At 41.8% G+C, this 19,887-nt stretch overlaps 1 pseudogene; it reads left to right on the top strand.

Annotated features, from left to right (window-relative positions):
- The first annotated feature begins 508 nt into the window (after positions 1 to 508).
- On the top strand, positions 509 to 2,467 carry LOC103346100 (mediator of RNA polymerase II transcription subunit 25 pseudogene; annotated as a pseudogene).
- Positions 2,468 to 19,887: the final 17,420 nt, after the last annotated feature.

Genomic DNA, 19,887 nt, shown 5'->3' with positions numbered 1-19,887 from the left:
TCAATAGCAACATTTCTTGCTAAGCTGTTGTCTAGGTACATCTTTGTTGTGACATTTTTAATAGGGATCATTTTTCCAGAGTACATCCTAATTGGCTGTTACTCTTGTACATGTGAAAGACTCTGTATAAAATATGGGTATTGATTTTTCATTTCCAACCAGTTTTTAATAACTTCTTGTGAAAACACAGATATTCCTCTTTAATGTAACAATATCACATTTGCAAAATTGAAAGGAAATCACCAAACAAAACATGAATATTAATCACAATATAATCCCTCCACCCTGAAAATCATACAAATCCCCCTTAGTTTTTAATGATATGAGTGTGAGGATGCTTTTGTTTTACACTGCTCAGTATGGGATTACTGTCTTCTGGCCTATCCCTGTAAGAACATCTCAGAGACTATCTGTATGGGCTCCCCCCTATCTTACCCAGTCTTTCAGTGGAATTTGGACCTGTTAGCTCTTTGGGTGTACTGGCTACCTGACCAGCTCTGCAGCAAACATGGCAGCTGGGTTTCCTATACTCCTACCTCCTAGGGATGGGCCTCTGGAGCCTCTCACACCTTTGGTGTTACCCAGGGAAAGTAACAGCCTGGCTGTTGGCATTCATAGAAACAGTGAACAAAGAGGGCTCATGTGAAATGTGGCAAAGCCCTTTCTAGACCTTTCTGTACGCACATCTACTGTAGTACATACAAAAGGTTGGTGATAGACCCTAATGTAAATACTAATGGTGTGTAGGTCTAGTAATAATATTCCAGGAGGCTAGTTTCTTCTTCCTAATGCTAATGATATCACTGATGTGACCTTGAACTACTACTGCTGTTATCGTCAACCTTTCTCATGTCTTCAGAACTGAGAATGCACTGAATTCTATGCAGGAGGTTGGGGATCTGAAACAATTTATATCCTTGATTGATGGTCATCATTCTGTTGCACTTATGGACATAATACATTTTTCACATGCCTATGGGCTCCACCTCTCACCTGCTGTCATTGCAAGACAGAATGCCCTGCCCCAAGGCCTTCCATTGCTTAACATAGTACTGTCTTTCTCTGGTTCTTTCAAAAGGTATTGTGTATGGGGCAAGCATTTGCTGTAGTGGTTAAAACACCGCTGTGATGCCCACATCTGATAGAGGGGTGCCTTGGTTTGGTTCTGGCTCCACTTCCAATTCCAGCTTCCTGCTAATGCATAGCCTGGGAGGCAGCAGGTGATAGTCGGGTAGTCAGGCCCCTGAAACCAATGTGGGAGACTAGGATTGAGTGCCAGGCTCCTAGCTTTGGTCTGGACTGGCCCTGGATGTTGTGGGCATTTGGGGGATAAGCTAGCAAATAGATAGGTCTGTCTGTTTGCCTTGTCTCTCTGCCATTCAAATTATTATGAATAAATAAAGGTGGGCAGCAGTCAGTGTTAAACAAGCTGCTGGCCTGGAGCAGGGTCCTCGAATTGCAGAGAAACCTAAACCTGCTTTGGTGGATGCCAACACCAAGTTGACGTAGTCCCTGCTATGCCAGGTCTACGTGTATCACAGGAAGAACCTGAAGATGAGCAGTGGCCCAGAAGGGGATCATGTAGCTCACCACCTAGCAGGTGCTGACCACCCTGGGCCCATTGTTCCAGAACTCGAGGATGGTGCATTTCCACTTCACCAAGAAGGACCTGGAGTCTCTGAAAGGCCTCTACCACATCATGGGCAATGGCTTCATGGGCTGAGTGCACTTCCCTGATACGGTCCCATATGAGGTGTGCGTGCTCATGCTGCTGTACTTGTCGAAGAAGAAAATCTTCATGGGCTTCATCTCCCATGACCAGAGTGGCTTTGTCAATGGCATCCAGAAGGTCCTCACCAACTACAATCAGGTGCAGCAGCAGAAGCTGGAGTAGCAGTGGGGGATGAGAGGCAGCAGGTGTCCCCAGAGCTGGGCCCCATTCTGGAGAAATCTGGAGGTGAGGCCCTCACAGAATCTGCTCCAGCTCTGCCCACCTCTGGGCACTGTGTGTGCCTCTGGGGCCATGAGGCAACCCCAGCCCCAGGGCACTGCCCAGATCCCTCCAGGTGCCCCCTCCAGGGTCCTGCTGGCCCACTCCCTCCTGGACCTATCCTTTAGCTCCAGAACCCTGGGTTCAACCCCCAGCTGTGAAGCCTCCTCCTCAACTCTCTGCTGCCCCAGACTGGGGTGCACCCCCAAGGCCTCCCTCCAACACCTCCAGCCACCAGGGGCTCCCACACTGCTTCCCCCACCACACCAGGGCCCAGGTACCAGGGCCTGGGGCAGCCCCAGCTGAGGCCCCCACTCCTGCACCCACCACCCACTCAGTCCTGGCCTGAGCAGCTGCCCCCGGAGGCTCCATTGCCAGGTCAGATGCTGCTGAGTGGGGGGTCCCTGGGGCCAGGTCCCCCAGCCGGGCCTGCAGCCCAGTGTCATGAACGATGACATCCTCATGGACCTCATCTGAACTCCCCCCCCGCCCCCCAGGACAAAGCCAGATGACAGGAACTCAGTCTAGATCTCCCATGTGGGCAGCAGTTACTTGTGGGCAGGAGTTACCATCTCCTCCATCTCCCAGGTTCTGCATTAGTGGGAAGCTGGAGTCTAGAATCAAACCCAGCAACTCCAGTGTGGAAAGCAGCTGTCTTAACCACCAGCATAAATGTGAGGGCACTTTTATTTCACTCATATCCACTCCTTTCACCATCAGCCGTTTCTCCAGTGAGCATAGTAGGCATCAATTTTACTCTCTCATTTTTTCTCTTCACAGCATTGTATATGTCAGGAACAATAAAGTGATTCAATCACATGATTTTATATTTGAGGAAATGGAGTTCTATTTATCTTAAAGTGACTTTCCCAAGACCTCTTATCTTGTGGAGTACAGTATTCAGGAACTCCTTTGTAAACACTAAGCTCTAGTTTTCCAAATATGGCAGTGGAAGATGGAGTTCCTTGTGAAGGTTTTCCTTCTGCGACCATCCTCAGGGGGTCTAAGTACAACTTTTCCAAAGCTGCCCATGAACTTCCTGACAAGCAGATTATTGTACTTGAACTTGAATATGGCTGCAGTGGCAGTCAAGACTTTTGAGAGTGCAACCTTGGGTTTAAGGAAAGTAATATGAAGTAGGAAGAGAGTTGTTAGAAGAAAGTGTGAGAAATTGGTTGACCATGATGTGATGATAGAGATGTATACAGGAAGTAGGGAGGTGCTTGTTTACCTAATATCTCAGGGGGATATTGCCTTGAGAAGGCTGGCGGGAAAGCATTCTATGGAAAGAAAGAAGTAGATCTTGGTAGATCTCAAATAAATTAAGAAACTAAGATCAGAATCAAGACTTACTTGTTTGCCAATGGTTTCTTCTTTTGATTACCAAAGTTGGCTTAACTTGATTGTATATTAGACTCTCTATTATTATTTTCAGCAGAGGTCATTTCCAAAGAATTTTCCTAAATATTTGTTTATCCATTAATTCATCATTTAGTATCATACTTTGGGCAGCTGTGGCATTTTTATGGGTTTATTTTCATATTGTACTATAATTATATGATTATATGTTTATTTTAATCACCAGACTGAATTCATTGAGGAAAGGATTCATGTCTTGTTTCAACTCTATTCTGGGGTCCGCCATAGAAAGCTTTGGGGCAAATTAATGAGCCCATCATATAAAACAATGTGTGTGTGTGTGTGTGTGTGTGTGTCTATGTTTATGTATGATGAGGCTAACATGATACCAGCATAAAATAATAGAAGCATTGAGAAAAGTGAGATTACAAGAAGTTATTATATGGATTGGGCCCTTAGCTAGTGCTTGAAGGATGGAGAATAATTGGATCAGTTAATAGAATGGATATGATGAGAATTAGGATGTGAAGTTAGGAAAGTTTTGATCAGCATGCCCGTGGTAGATGGTTTGTTTTGGTAATGATGAGCAGGAGGACTACAATTTGGGCCAGTGTGTGATCATCTTGAATATTTGTAAGAAATTCATATTTTTCCTTTTAGGCAGAATATAAGGGTATGAAGTGGGATGAAAGGCACTAGCAGTTTTGAAGCGAGCACTATGCTTTCCTGGTGGTAGTGCCATAATGAAAGCACAGGGCAGGAAAATTTGCAAGCACTTTATTCATTCCACACATGTTTATATACCATGCACAGTCTAGTTGCTAGGGATACAACAATGAGTAAGAGTCAGTGAGTATCTGCCCTGAAGATCTGTAGAACATGCAGACAGACACAATACATGTGGTAAGTGTTAGGGGTCCTTATGAGATCATTGGACAATAGAAGGAGTATCTGTTATATCCTTGGAGTCTGGGCAGGGAAGCATTCCCAGAAGCAGCATCTCCACGGAGTCCTAAAGTGGAAGTACCAAGTTGCTGTGGGAAGGGGGTTTCTGAAAAGGAACATCCAGAGTGTCATTGAAGAGTATGACATTCTAGAACATTCCATCTTGACTATGAAGGGTGAGAGAATAGAAGCAAGGACCAGGAATTGGAAAGGTGGAGGACCTAATCTACTTAGAGATTGCATTTTTAATAGTAAAAATATTCATTTTCTTTATTCCTCTTCTATGATGTTTATCTGGTTACTTTTTCCCATGCTATGTTATCTTAATTTATTGCATTACATTTTTCCCAAAATATAAGGGTTTTATTCATGTTCCCAAATTAAAACTAGTGTACTGTTCACAAGATAACGGCACATCAGTTTTCTCCATTGATGGTCTATATTCTCCAAATATGTTTTTAATATTGTCATCATTCTAGAATTTCTGGTATAATACTTGATTTATTTTATTTATAAAAAAAGATTTATTTTATTTAATTGAAAGAGTCACAGAGAGAGGTAGAGACAGAGAGAGAGGTCTTCCATCTGCTGGTTCACTCCCCAGATGGCCGCAAAAACAGCTGGAGCTGAGCCGATCTGAAGCCAGGAGCTTCCTCCAGGTCTCCCACGTGGGTGAAGGGGCCCAAGGACTTGGGCAATCTTCCACTGCCATCCCAGGCAATAGCAGAGAGCTGGATCAGAAGAGGAGCAGCTGGGACCAGAACGGGCGCCCATATGGGTTGCCGGCGCCTCAAGCCAGGGCTTTAACTCTTTAAAAGTATTTTTCATGATAATTGGATGATTCATTTTCCACTATTCTGCTTCAGATTTTTGCTTATGTATTTTGCCCATGATATTATTTTATCAGATTTCAAAGAGGATTGATAAAATAAATTGCTAATTAACTTTCCTTTATTTTCCATGGCCTATCTATTTCAAATAGTACAGAAATTATGTTTCTATGACATTTTGAAAGCTTTATTTTCTAGTAAGAAGAGCTTCTTAATGGCATGAGTTTTCCTCTGAGAACAACATTGACCTCAGACTTCAACTCAACTATTTATTTTATTTAGTGTTTATATATTATTATTTTTCCATTTAATTTACAATTGCAGTTTGTATTTCTAATTAGATACAGAAGTTCCCTAAAGAAATGCTTTTTAGTTTTCAAGTTGGTTTCCAGCCCTTACATTAAAATAGTTGCTATAATTTTCCTTATTTTGGAAATCATATTGTGTTCATAGATTTTGGAATAAGTAAGGAACAGGCAAACTTCTGGAAAGGGCCAGATAGTATGGCAATTTTTTGGGCACATGGTCTGTGGAAACTATTTAACTCTGTCATTGTAGCAGAAAAGCAGCCATAGATAGTACATTCACAAATGAACCCTAAGGCAAATGGTTATGTCCCAATTGAACTTTATGTATAAAAGTAGATGGTAGGCTTAATTTTGCCTGTGGGTCATAGTTTTTTGACTCCCTAGTCTAGACTATTTCTGATTTTTTCATTTAGTGACTTTTTAAAAAAGATTTATTTATTTGAAAAGCGGAGTTAGAGCCAGAGAGAGAGAGAGAGAGAGAGAGAATCTTCCATCTGCTAGTTCACTCCCTGAAGGGTGAGAGCTGGCCAATCTGAAGCCAGGAGACAGGAGCTTCCTCTGGGTCTCACACACAGGTTCAGGGGCCCAAGCACTAGGACCATCTTGTACTGCTTTCCCAGGTCGTAGCCGAGAGCGGGATTGGAAGTGGAGCAGCCAAATCTTGAGCCAGTGCCCATATGGGATGCCTGCACTGCAGATGGTGGCTTTACCTCCTACACCACAGCACTGGCTTCTGATTTAGTGACTTTTAAAACATTTTTAATATATGATTAAAATTCATAAATATTCCCTTTTTAAAAATTATTTATTTTTGAAAGTCAGAGATACAGAGAGAAGGAGAGTTCACTCGCTTGCTTGCTCTATCTCTATCTCTATTTATCTCCATCTCTACTATCTCTATCTCTATCTCTGTCTCTAATCTCTAATCTCTGATCATCTCTCTCTCCACAGAGAGATCTTCCATCTGCTGGTTCACTCCCCAAATGGCTGCAATGGCTGGGGCTGGGTTAGGCTGAAGTCAGGAGCCAGGAGCTTCTTCCAGGTCTTCCATATGGGGGCAGGGGCCCAAGTACTTGGGCCATCTTCAGTTGCTTTCCCAGGCACATTAACAGGTAGCTGGATTGAAATTGGAGCAGCCAGAACTTGAACCGGCACCATATGGGAACCTTACACTACAGGTGGAATGTTATTTTATGCCACAGTGCTAGTCTCCATAAATATTTCCTTATAGTTAGAAAAATGTTCTATATATACAGTACAATTTTGATCTCTTAAACATTATATAATTTAGGTCATTTAGCTTTTTTTTTTATTTTCTCAGCTTTGTGAATAAGTTTATTTCTTTCAATTGTAACAATTTTATTTGGTGCAAGTAAAATTTTTTTTCAGTCGTCTTCTGAAAAATCCCAGAAGATTGAATTCCAAAAAAACCCTAAAAATATTGTGAACTGGTAACTTATCCATTCCATAGTTATTATTTTTATTTTTAAAACATTTTTGAATAATAAGAAATACTTGTGCAGTTTTATGGGGTACAGTGTAGTAGTTCAACACATGTATTTAGTGTAAACTGGTCAAATCAGGAAATTAACATTTATATCCTTATATTTTCTTTATATTTGGAGCCAACAATCTCCATGGTTATTTATGTTTGGCCTTCACAGTGTTCTTGACTTGTTTGTTTTGCTTAAATCAGTTACCAGCATTTAGCTATTTGAAAATTGTACATTCCATATTCCATAAAATTTAAGATACCACAATTGATTCTAAGATACACCATTATTTTATATATTACTATGGGACAAAAAAATGGTTTCAATTACAATTATAAGACACATTGATGTAAGCCATATCCTGATTTAAAACATGTTAAAATACAAAATTGCTATATATCTTAAAGTCAATGAATCATCATTAGAAACCTTGATTTGTGGCTTCCTTTATACATGGGAAGATCTAACACTATTGAGGCCACAGTAACATTAATGAGACTGTTCCTTTAAAGGCTTTGAGCTTTGCAATTTTCACAGTTCCCAACTAGTCCACTAATTTATGTAAGTTACCTGCAGGTGTGACTTCTGTTTCTATGGTGATAGACCAGAGGCACAGTCTCCTTTTCTCCACAGAAATAGAGTGGCTTCTTGTAATGTTGAAGAGAGTATTTGACATCTCATTCTGCAGCACTTGAATGGGAATGATTCTGTGGGACACCTGAAGCTGCCACGGTTAAAGAAAAGGCACTGTAATGATGGAAGACATCTGTATGGTGAGGGAGAGTCACCTGGAGGTACCTCCCAGAACACAAAGTTCTTGCCCTTCATTTTTAGGCAAATCCAAGCTTTTAAACTAGGGAAGCAGGTTTGTACTGTATATCCTGTTACCAAATTATCCTTTCTTAGAGTACTCCAGTGTATTTTCTGAAAAATTTAAAAGGATTAAAAAATGGACATTTTGTGTCTTGTTGGCTTTCTTTTCAATGTACTTGTAAAGTTGAGTTTATACTAGATATCTAGCAATGATCTGTAACGATTTGTTTTTGAATATTGTTCTTTGGTACCATAATGTAATCCTATGGGAGTGATTTATGCTTTTGGCTCTGAGTTCTAATCTGTCTGCCGCAAATATAGCTCTCCCTACTTTAGTTATTGCCACTTACTTGACATATCTGTGTGTTTGTATTTCTTGAATTTTCTGATCTCCTTATTTTAGGTTTGAAGGTGGGAAGCACTGCCATTAGGAGTTCTCTTTTCTCTCTCTAGCACATGCACTTTCTATGGTCTCCTGTTGGACAGGGACCTGCTGCCTCCCTTCTTTCAGCTCACTTATATCTGGAAGATATCCTTTCATTCTGGTTCAAATAGTGCAGCCTAGTTGCGCCACGAGGGAAAATCTGATTTCTCAACCCAGCTCTCTGCAGAGAAAATCACTAATAGAGTCTGATGTCACATTGTCTCTAGGACTTAGTTTTCTTTTTTTATTTTCTTTTATTTTTTTGACAGGCAGAGTGGACAGTGAGAGAAAGAGACAGACAGAAAGGTCTTCCTTTGCCGTTGGTTCACCCTCCAATGGCCGCCATGGCCAGCGCGCTGCGGCCAGCGCACCGCGCTGATCCGATGGCAGGAGCCAGGTACTTATCCTGGTCTCGCATGGAGTGCAGGGCCCAAGCACTTGGGCCATCCTCCACTGCACTCCCTGGCCACAGCAGAGAGCTGGCCTGGAAGAGGGGCAACCGGGACAGAATCCGGCGCCCCGACCGGGACTAGAACCCGGTGTGCCGGCGCCGCTAGGCAGAGGATTAGCCTAGTGAGCCGCGGTGCTGGCCTAGGACTTAGTTTTCTGTGCACTAAGTTCTTCTCTTTGGATCTTCACTTAAGTTTCAGTGTGAATGTGGTAGAGATGGATACAGTTTTAACCAGGAAATACTAGTGTTGTTTTTAATCATGAATTCCTCCCCAGCTAGGGAGGGAGTTACCAGCTGTGGGTTAATGTTTCTGACTTCAATCCTTTTTTCTCTGTTCAGCATGAATAATTTGGGGCAAAACAATTTTTTTTTTTGCTTAGTATTTCCCTTTCAAGAAACATCAAGTACATTATGACCATTACTTAGAAACAATGCATAGTTTATTTGGGTCTTGTGTGTCTGGTATGTGTGTGTGTTTTTCTAAACAGATGCTGAGTAAAATCTTCAGTAGGTCATGTGTGAGGCAGAATACTTAGAGGAATGCTTCAGAGCACAGCCTACTTTAAACAACTTGCTAAATCCATTGTTTGTTAAAGTGAAACAATGGAAAAGAGGAAGTGGCAGAAAATTGCTTGGTTAATATTAAATGAAAGTCATCCCTCTCTCCCACATAAGACATGTCAAACCACAGTGAATTATAAGCTAAATGAAGTTTTTCAGAGCTGGTTCGGAGATCTTTGAACTAAATCAAACAAAGCACAGCCCTAATGGCAGGAGTTTCATGTGAAATGTTTTGCTAGGTTGTTTACTACATGTAGATCAGGGGAAGATCTGGAAGAGATGGATTCCCAGGATCTACCTAGGGACTATTCTGCCAAATGGGAGAAGTGTCACTAATACAAGCTGTGAGAGAAGTAGATTAAGGAAGACTTTCCTGCTTAAACAGATCTGGTTCCACTTTGGGTTGACTGACATTTCTTCAAAAAGATCAAAACCTCCACACCAAGCAGGCTGAGCATTCCCCAGGAAGCCAAGCCACCAAGCAGGGAGGCTAGGTTGGAAGGATAAGAAAGATTCCTGGTTTTCTTACTGTGACAATTAATCTCATGTGGCAACTTCCCTCAGTCAGGGAGCCCAGATATTTGATCAAGAATCAGTGTAAAGGTCACTGTGAAGATGGTTCTTAACTAATCAGTTGAGGGTCTTAAAAGCTAAAAGATTGCAGCCTCTACTTCCCGCAGCCAAGGAAGGAGGAATTCTGTCCCCAGATTGTCTTTCAGACTCAATTGCAGTCTTGATCTTCCATGGGTCTGCAGCCTACTGGCCTACATTGCGGATTTCAGCCTTGCCTGCCCCATAATGGAGTTAGCCAAAATCTCTAAACTTATTCCCTCTGTATATATGCATCTCATTGGTTCTGTTTCCATGGAGAACCCTGTCTGGCACAACTACCCAAATATTAAGAAGGCACGTTATGCCACAGGCCATCTAGTCAAGTACCAACTCACTCTTCTTTCTTTGATTGTAATCCACTCACCATTTCCATCCATGTGGTCAATTCACATATGAATCTTAGCAGCCCCTACTGTGGCTTCCCATGGCCCAGAAGTCAAGTCCATACTTGTCTGACTGAGTGGACTTGTTGCAGTCTGGCCTCACGGTTACTATATTACTGATCACCCTTTAGCACAAAACTTCTTTTCTAGACCAGCTATTTCTTTTACTCCACCCACATTTGTGTAAAGAATATCCTTTGCTGCACTGTGCTATAGGCTGTTTGTTCTGAAGAGAGTGCCCTGCTATTTTCCTTCTTCAAATCATTCTACTTTTGCAAAGCTCAGCTCAAGGCTACTTCCTCTGTCCAATCTCTTTTGAGTTTTCCTTTTGACTCAACTTATATCTGTAGTAAACCTCATTTGTTGTTATTTATTTTCTAATATTGATTTGAGTATGTAGATTAACTCAGTTGTAAAGGCATGGGGAAAAGACACAAAACTTTTCCTTTCCTGTGATGCCTACTAGAGTGCTATGCTCATAAAATTATCATACTTAACCACTGATGGCTGAAATAATCTCATCTGGGGTTATGTAACTTGACCTTGTGTCTCTTAGACTCACAGCCATGTGCTAGACTTACAGTGTTCGACATGCTTTCTATTAGGAATCTATGGACTTGCCTTGTTGTGACCTTAATGTGAACATGGAAAATGACTTCCTAATAGTAAATTTCCATTTGTTGCTTTCTGATCACTCTTCATATACTTCTGTTTTGAGGTGTTTGCTTTTCCTATGCTTTAAAATCCCATCAATTTCCATCTATAAGTTAGACTTCCAGTATTGACACATCTTGCACTTACTGTGCCCTCCATTAATCAGACTGTGATTTAAAGAGTATGGGAAGATGTTGCTCTCTTTGCTACAATCTTTCATCATCAACTTTAACAAAAGAAGATGCTTCATCCCATCCCGAGGCTGACGGTAATGGGCATGAAGGAACCCAGTTCAGGATTGGCTGCCTGAATCCCAGTAAGTTGCTTTGAAATTTTAAGTTAGTGGCCTTGTAATATATCCTGCCTGCTCATAAAACAATTCTATGATTTCTGAACAGGGAAAAAATCTGTATATATATATATATACACACACACACATACACACACACACACATATATATGCAGTTTTTAAAGAAAATATATTTATAGAAAAGTTTAGACACAGGAAATAGAAAATTTTTTATGGTAGGGAGCCTCATTTCCACTAAAAAGCTGTGTAATTCAAGGACTTCTCATGCAACCCACTTCCTGGAAAGGGCCTTTTCATGTTGAATGGAGACATGAGTATGTTCGTCTGATTCTGGGCTCTGAGAAGCTTTATCCTTGATGAGATCCCTGCCTTTCTCTTTTCTTGTCTCATCCTGCTGACTAAACCAACTAATATAAGATACAAATTATATTTTTATTTTAAAGTTATTTTTAATCAACTTTTATTTAATTCAATTATCCATGAACTTTTAAAGTTTGTTTGTAAGCAGAGTGACACAGACAAGGGAGAGACAGACTTACACCCACATACACACATATGTACTCATTCAGATAGTGTCCATCCATTGGCTCATTTCCCAAATGCCCACAACAGCCAGGACAGGGCTAGACTAAAGTTAGGACCCAAGTTTCCCATATGAGTGACAGGAATCCAAGCACTTTGGCTATCGTCTGCCACCTCTCAGAATACACATTAGCAGGAAGCTGAACTGGAAGTGGAGGTGATATGAGTGGTGGGCATCCCAAGCAGTGGCTTACCTCACTGTGCCATGATGCCTACATTCCCAATTTACATTTTTAAAAAAATTAAACATTAGTCTTTGTAGATTTGAGAAGTATTTAAACACCGATTATATGCTATACACTTTTCATGCTGAATGTTTCTTCTTTCCTTGAAAACCTCTCTTGATTTCCCTTTATTCTGGATTCAGTTCAAATTTCCTTACACCAATGGCTCTCATCACATCAAGCACAGCTGTGGGGGACACCCCATGTTCCTGCCACCAACTTTCCTTGCTCTTCTCACATCCATGCTTTGTTCACATAACTTACTTTGCCTGAAACATGCTTCTTTTCACTCTCTGTCTAGAAATTTCATCCTTCTCCCCAAGGTTCACCTCAAATTTCACTCTTCTGTGATGCCTTTTCACTCAGGTTGTGTTAGTTGCATTTCTTAGATCTCCCGTAGCTCATAATTCTGTTGTGGTACCTGAGTTGTGATCATTTGCTTATTTGCATTTATCTCTCTGCCTCAGTAGGACAATAATGACAGTAGGTCCTCACTAGGACATTGGGCCCAGGAAGGCTGAAACTTTGTCTTGTTCATCTATGAATCTCCAATTCCTAGTTTATATTAATAATAAAATTTTAACATGTTCTTTGTGATAAGTACATATATATATATGTGTGTGTGTATGTGTGTTCATAATTTGCCAATTAAAAATAATCATGGAGACCTATTTTGTGGCATAGCGGATAAAACTGTCGCCTATGACACTGGCATCCCAGTGTCACTGTGATTGTGTCCTGGCTGCTCCATTTTCAATACAGCTCCTTGCTAATGGTCTTGAAAAAGCAGCAGAAAATGGCCCAAGTTTTTGGGCCCCTGCACCCATGTGGGGCACTTGAATGAGGTTCCTGGTTTTGACCTGGCCCATATCTGGATTGTGGCCATTTGGGGGGTGAACCAGTGGATGGAAGATCTCTCTCTCTCTCTCTCTCTCTCTCTGTGTGTTTTTGTGTGTTTCTTTCTCTCCCTTTCACTGTGTAACTCTTCCAAGATAAATAAATAAAATTATAAGAATAGACTCTGGAAGAATGAGTGTAGTTAGAGCAGTTGATTTTACTTCTTTTGGGGGACTTGACTTGCACACAAAGTAAAAGATGATGTGATATAATCTGAAGAGAGATCTTCCTGGTTTCCTAAATATGTCTGCTAACTTCTCTCTGATTCTTTCTCAGTGAGTGATGAACATCTTTTTCCTTTAGTAAAGGATAATGATCTTCATTTTTATGTGCAATAAGACGTAATGCCCAGTTATCTTTGTAGAGATCACTGCTTTGGTTTGGATATAGTTTGAGTTTGTTCTCCAGGGACTCGTGTGTTGAGAGTTTGTCTCCTAGTAAGGTAGTGTTGAGGTGGTGAGAACTTTTAAGAGGTGGGGTCATTCATCTTGGACTTTTCATCTCCAAAACTGTGTGCTAAATAGACCTCTTTTCTTTATAAGTAGCCTGCCCCAAGTATTTAAGTAATAAAAAATAGATGAGTACTGTAACAAACCAACAGCTGCTTACATTCAAAGGGTCAATGCTTAATACTTGAGTTTTTTTTTTTTTTTTATAAAAGCAGACTTTGGTAGATGATGGTAAGAGAATTGGGATGGGGCATCTGGGTCCTGGATGCTTGCTGAGTTGAGGAAAGACATCATAGAAAATGATGCTAGGAACTTGTCAGTAGCACTTTATGGTTACTGTGGGAAGGAAGGATCTTCTTAGTGCCCCTTGTAGATATGTGTTGGCTTTTCTTCCTGATGCCACTCTGCCACTTTCTATTCACAGAATGTCAGATAATGTGTTTAACCCCTTTTAGTCTTAGTCACCTCATTTATAAAAGTAGATTGCAATAGACTACTAAGAAATCATGGGGATTAAGTAGGATCATATATACGGAAAACAACACAGCTTTTTGCAAATTGAGCCTTTTAGTATCTTATTTTGATTTATTCCCAGTAACTAGTATCATGCCTGGCAGCTAATGGTGTACGTATATATGCAGTGCATACCTCTGGTCATGTGGCTGGAATTTCTGCAAGCCTGTTTCAGGGTTGCAAAAGCCAGGAACAGGGTTTGTAAGCAGAATGCCCGAGCCATCTTTTATTCACCCAGTATTATATTCTCCACTTTCTGATGACCAGGCCTAGCTATGTTGACCTCCTTCTTTTCTTTTGCCCATTTGTTATTTTCAGAAGCGTTACCATCACCTGCTGGAGACAATTAGCTTGATGATTCTTTTCACAGGTTCTTTTCCTGATGACAACACAAACTAGAGTGGACCACAATCAAAGAGGGCTTTTTGGAGCACAGCTGTCCAACATATTTGAGAGTACTTTTCAAATGTTCTTGGAAAAATGGAATTAAATGGTAAGAGCATTTTGGCACAAAATATTTGAAATACATGCAATTTTTTCATAATACTAATTTTTCATGAACATTTTGAAGACCCCTTCTATATCTCTCAGTTTTAGAATGGGCCATAGTGGGCCTCTTCCCACATGGAGGTTCCCTGACCTGGGGCTGTGCCTGCTGTTGTAGTTCCTTATACATCCAAAGGTTGTTGTACTACTTCTGAGTCCTTATTATTGATTTTTTAATGTTCATCTGTTTTTGTTTTTTTTTTTTTTTTTGAGAAATTCACCAACCTTTCCTGAGCTACAGGGATAGGAGTGAGTTGAGCTTAGGGATGAAGGATTAGTATTCAGGGACAAAAACTGGATGGGGATGAGGTCAGAGTCCATCCTTTGTGCAAGCCCCTGGACACCACAGAAGGGACCCTGCAGTGCAATCAATAGCACTGTCTTGGGAATGTCCCATTCTGCCCCGCCTCCCTGCTGGGCAGTGAGCTTTCCCAGGCAGAATCTTCTGAATGGGCTTCAGGTGATGTTAGCTACAGACTGTAGGTGGTTAGTCACTTTAGAAAAATCTGTCAAGGAAAAAGATCTACAAAACAGGATACTCAGTGAGGCAGCTGGTGGCAGGGTGTGCTGGAATTTTGGTGCTTTGTTTTCTGTCACTGGGCAGTATGTGGACATGGTCGGTGCCATTATGTGATGGTTACTTTTTATTTTTTATTTTTTGAGAGGCAGAGTTAGACAGTGAGAGAGAGACAGAGAGAGAGTTATAGACAGTGAGAGAGGGACAGAGAGAAAGGTCCTCCTTCCATTGGTTCACTCCCAACTAATGGCTGCCACAACCGGGGCTGCGCTGATCTGAAGCCAGGAGCTGGGTGCTTCCTCCCAGTCTCCCATGCGGCTGCAGGGGCCCAAGCACATGGGCCATCCTTCACTGCCCTCCTGGGTCACAGCAGAGAGCTGGACTGGAAGAGGAGCAACTGGGACTAGTACTTGGTGCCCCAACCAGGACTAGAACCCCGGGGTGCTGGCGCCGCAGGTGGAGGATTAGCCAAGTGAGCCATGGCGCCGGCCTGTGATGGTTACTTTTACGTATCAACTTGAAAGGACCACAGAGTACTTAGATATTTTCAGGAACATTCTGGGTTGTTTGTGAGGGTGCTTCTAGATGAAATAAACATTTAAATTGGTAGACTTTGGGTGAATCAGATTGTTCTCCCTAATGTAACTGAGCTGCATCCAGTCAGGTGAAGGCCTGGGTAGAACAAAACCACTGACTCTCCTGCATACAATAAGAGAATTCCTACTGCTTGATCTCTTTAATTGAGATATTGTCTTTTTCCTTTCTTTGGACTTGAAACATCAACTCTATATGGATCTTGAGTTTGTGAGCCTATGGCTTGGAACTACAACAAATGCCTGGTTCTCAGGCATTTAGACTCAGATTAGAACTAAACCATTGGCTCCCCTGGGTCTCCATGTTGTTGACTTCAGATTTTGGGACTTTCTGGCCTCCATAATCATCTGAGCCAATTTCTAATTAAAATAAAAATCAATCTACTCCTTCCCCCATGCCCTGTCATCTCCTATTGGTTCTGTTTCTCTGGAGAGCCAATACACCTGGTCTCTCTGCACAGCCCTGAGCTCTGCCTGAGATCTGGTGATGACTCGGTTTGATTGATAAATCTATAAAGTTTGCAGAGTGGTTTTTCAGCCAGTTGATGTGATCCTGCCTGGTGCCTGGTTACTGACTGCTGTATTATATTTCCTGTTTGTCAGGACCAGAATTTCTTACTCAAGCATGGCCTGACTTAGGCCTGGATCCTGTTCTTCCCATGATTCCCAGAAAGGCATTTTCTAGAGCATTAGAGAATCTGGAATCTCTCTGATCAAAATGCTGGGAGAGCCTCTGCCTAGTGGGCCCGGGAGGTAGTACACAATGAGATTATTAGAATATGGGGGTTTGAACCCAGTGTTCCATACTAAGAAAAAGGCACTTAGTAGCATAACATGGACCAAGTTCAATTTTCTAAAGTATAGTTTTTGCCTGGGTTACACTTCTTGGTGTGTAGCCCTTTAACAAAATATTTTTAAATATTTTTAAGTGTGAGAGTTTTAGAAACTTTTCCGAGTTGTGACTGGGTTGGGAGCATAGGGGAGAAACTCATATGTACTCAGTGAGTACCATTTCACTGAGTCATGGGGACAAATATCTAGAACAAGTCCAGAACAGAATGAGGCTCAGTAGAATAGCTTGAAATTTTATTTTTACTTTTAACCCAAGGGTTGACATGGGGGAAGTCAGTTAATTCCCTTTGGCTTCCTATGTCTAAGTGGTGCTTGTATCAGAAGGCGCTGCATCACCTGGAAGCTAATAAGAAATGTAAGCTCTCAGGCCCTGCCCAGAGCTACTGAATCAGAATCAGCCTTTTAACAAGATTGTCAAGTGATTAGATTTGGCAAGCACTAGTATGAGCTGCAGAAAATTTGAGAGTCTTTAGAAACTGTTTCCCTGGTTGTTACACTCTTTTATGTCTTTGGATGTACTGTTAAAACTTTTAGCTTCAGTTTCCCTACCTTATGTGATAGAATTTTAATGATTTTAATTTAAAATCTTGTATACATGTGTTGAGCAACTTGTATGTGCCTGACCTCATTTAAACACTGCAAGGGAAAGAGAAACTGAGAAATATTCCTTGTGCTCAGGAATTAAACTCTAGTAAAATGAGAAAATAGGTTTGAACATTGGAAATGCAATGGATACCTAAATGTTAGCTATTGTTAGTATAAATAGTGATAATAACACTTGCCCTACTTATGCTACATGGTTATTATCGTCAGGTCCAAGTGAGATAAAGCATGTCAAAGCCATTTTGAAGGCTGAAAAGGATTGATGTAAGAACTTATTTTTATTATTATTGCCATTAGTGAGTGAATGAAAATTAAGTTTAGTAGGAGAAAACCTAGATCACATTACATGTTCTGAGGCTGGAGAGGATTCTGGAGTTTTCATAACGAACTTGAGCCTCTCACTTGATTTCGATTCTGCTGGGGAGCTGCTGCGACAATTGAGAGTCGGTTAATAGCTCTGCCATTTCAGACTATCTGATCCTAGAAGCAGGGATCTCTCATCAGTTTATTGGCGACCCACTGAAATGCATCCACCTGTGAGGTGGAATGTTCTATCTGATGGGCAGCTCAAAAATAGCACTACCCTGCAGATTAGGATGTAGTCAGGTGGAAAAAATACAGGTAACTTACGCTGTGGAGGTCCTCTATCCAGGTGTATGCTTGGGGCCAGCTCCCTGCTCTGTGTATCACTGTCCACAGAAACCACTGCATGCTGCTGAGGCCCTGCAAGCTCAGCATGGTGAGGAACATGGGAATCATCTAGTTCAGCTCTAGGTTTTGAAGACACTGTGGCCCAGAGAATCAACGTGTTGTCTCTGGCTTGCTGTAGACCACACTTGAACTTGGCAGAATAGTTGGACCTGGGATTCTCAGTTCTGACTCCCAGTTCACTGCCTTCTCATTGCATCTTGAAACTCTGAGAATGGTTTTTTGCTCTGAATCTCATACCAGCAGGGAGACAGTTCTCACTGCAGTTTTGATCTGGCTGTGTCTAAAGTGTTTGTTTTTGTTCTTGATAGTGAAGATGCCACCCTGGCTCTTCTTTCTTATTGGCAGTAGATCTTCTCTCTTCACACTGCCTTGGCTAGTGAAAGCTTGAATGTAGTAGGGAAAGCGCAAGATTAACATTTTCCTCCTGGACAGTCTTCATGCATGCTGGTTATTCTTTTCTCTTCTTTTCTTTCATTCCTTTTTCTGTAAACATATTTATTTATTTGAAAGGTACAGCCAAAGATAGAGATAGAGATAGAGATGGAGAGAGAGAGAGAGATGGAGAGAGAGAGAGAGAGAGAGAGAGAGATATCTTCTGTCTGCTGGTTCATTTGCCAAATGGGCAGTGGCCTCAGATGGACCTAGCTAAGGTCAGGAGCTAGGAACTCCATCTGGGTCTCCTACATGGGGTGGCAGGGGCCCAAGCACTTGGACCATCATTTGCTGCCTTCCCAGGCACATTAGTGGGAAGGTGGATTGGAAACAGAATGACCAGGACTTAAACTTATGCTTCAATATGGGATATGGGTGTCATAGATGGCAGTTTAACCCATTGGGCTACAACACTGGCTCTTATTCTTTTCATACATCGTCCCTGTGGTCTGCTTTGATTTGGAGGTAATCATATATGTGTCTACATCTCCTACCAGGGCTCTTGGGTTCCAGAGGTAGCAGCTGTGCTGTTGAAATCCAGTTTTGTCATTTGGTTGTTCACATTTGGCAAATAACACCACTGAATTTCATGTGCTTTTTTTTCCACTAGTAAATTGAGCTACCAGTAAATTGATGCTTTAATTTACAGATGGTGAAAATTAAAAAAATGCATGTGAAGTTTCAGATCCATGATAGTTTCTGCTAACTTCATCTCTGCCACTCTCACATGGGAGCCTGAGGGAGACAACACTGATTAATCACAACACTGCCACCCTCATAACCTCCCCATGAAATACTCACTCAAATGGGCTCCCAAAATAAAAATGGCCTCAGCTCCTAACGTTACAGATATTTTATCAAACATGAGGTCACTCATTGGATTATTGATCCTTTTACAGGAATATTTGGTCACAGACCATTGACTACCACTTACTTTGACCTCGTGTTACTGTTTTTCAGCTGTGTTGTCTCTCATTCTCTCCCTTCCATGCATATTCCCATTTGATGCTGAAGAATGGTGATGATTCTCTCTGGAACAAAATGCTTCTTGCTTCCCTCTGTGTGGATGAATGTATGTTGAACTGACAATATCTGGGTGCTGCTTGGCCTGTGATTCTTACCTGGGCTTGGCTGTTTATTTCTGGCACATTTACAGTCTTACTTGTTCCTGTCTGGAAGCTCACAGCCACAGGTACCTCTTCTTCCTTGACCCACCATTTTCCATGTAGCACTCCCAGACTGAAAGCGTTCCAAAGGCAGGCCCGCCATTTACTGCTGCAGCCTCACCAAATACCTTGCACCAGGTAGAAACCCAATACAAAGTTGTTTGACTACTGCTTTCTTAATTCTTGATTCTCTTCCTTTAATTAATAGGAGTTGTTGTTTCTCCTTCAGAGCAGGTATTAGAATTTCCCTGAGAATGTCTCAGCTCTTTTCTTGTGGAATTGCCTTATTAATTCCCCTGGTGTAGAAATGGAGACTCTGGGGCTTGATGCCAAGATCTTTGAAGGAGGAAGACGCTTTGCAGAACAGACAGAAGTGTGTGGGAGCTAGGCAATTGGAGAATTTAAAAGAAAGGTGGAGGCCGATGCTGCGGCTCACTAGGCTAATCCTCCACCTGCGGTGCCGGCACCCGGGGTTCTAGTCCTGGTTGGGGCACCGGATTCTGTCCCAGTTGCTCCTCTTCCAGTCCAGCTCTCTGCTATGGCCCGGGAGTGCAGTGAAGGATGGCCCAAGTGCTTGGGCTCTGCACCCCATGGGAGACCAGGAGGAAGCACCTGGCTCTTGGCTTCGGATCAGTGCAGTGCGCTGGACACAGTGTGTGGCCGTAGTGG

The sequence above is a fragment of the Oryctolagus cuniculus genome, chromosome 2 (genome assembly GCF_051225735.1).
Source record: "Oryctolagus cuniculus isolate XC-2025 breed Fujian yellow rabbit chromosome 2, ASM5122573v1, whole genome shotgun sequence".
NCBI lineage: Eukaryota > Metazoa > Chordata > Mammalia > Lagomorpha > Leporidae > Oryctolagus > Oryctolagus cuniculus.
The sequence above is the reverse complement of the archived record's forward strand: the minus strand, read 5'-3'. Positions and strand labels throughout refer to the sequence as shown.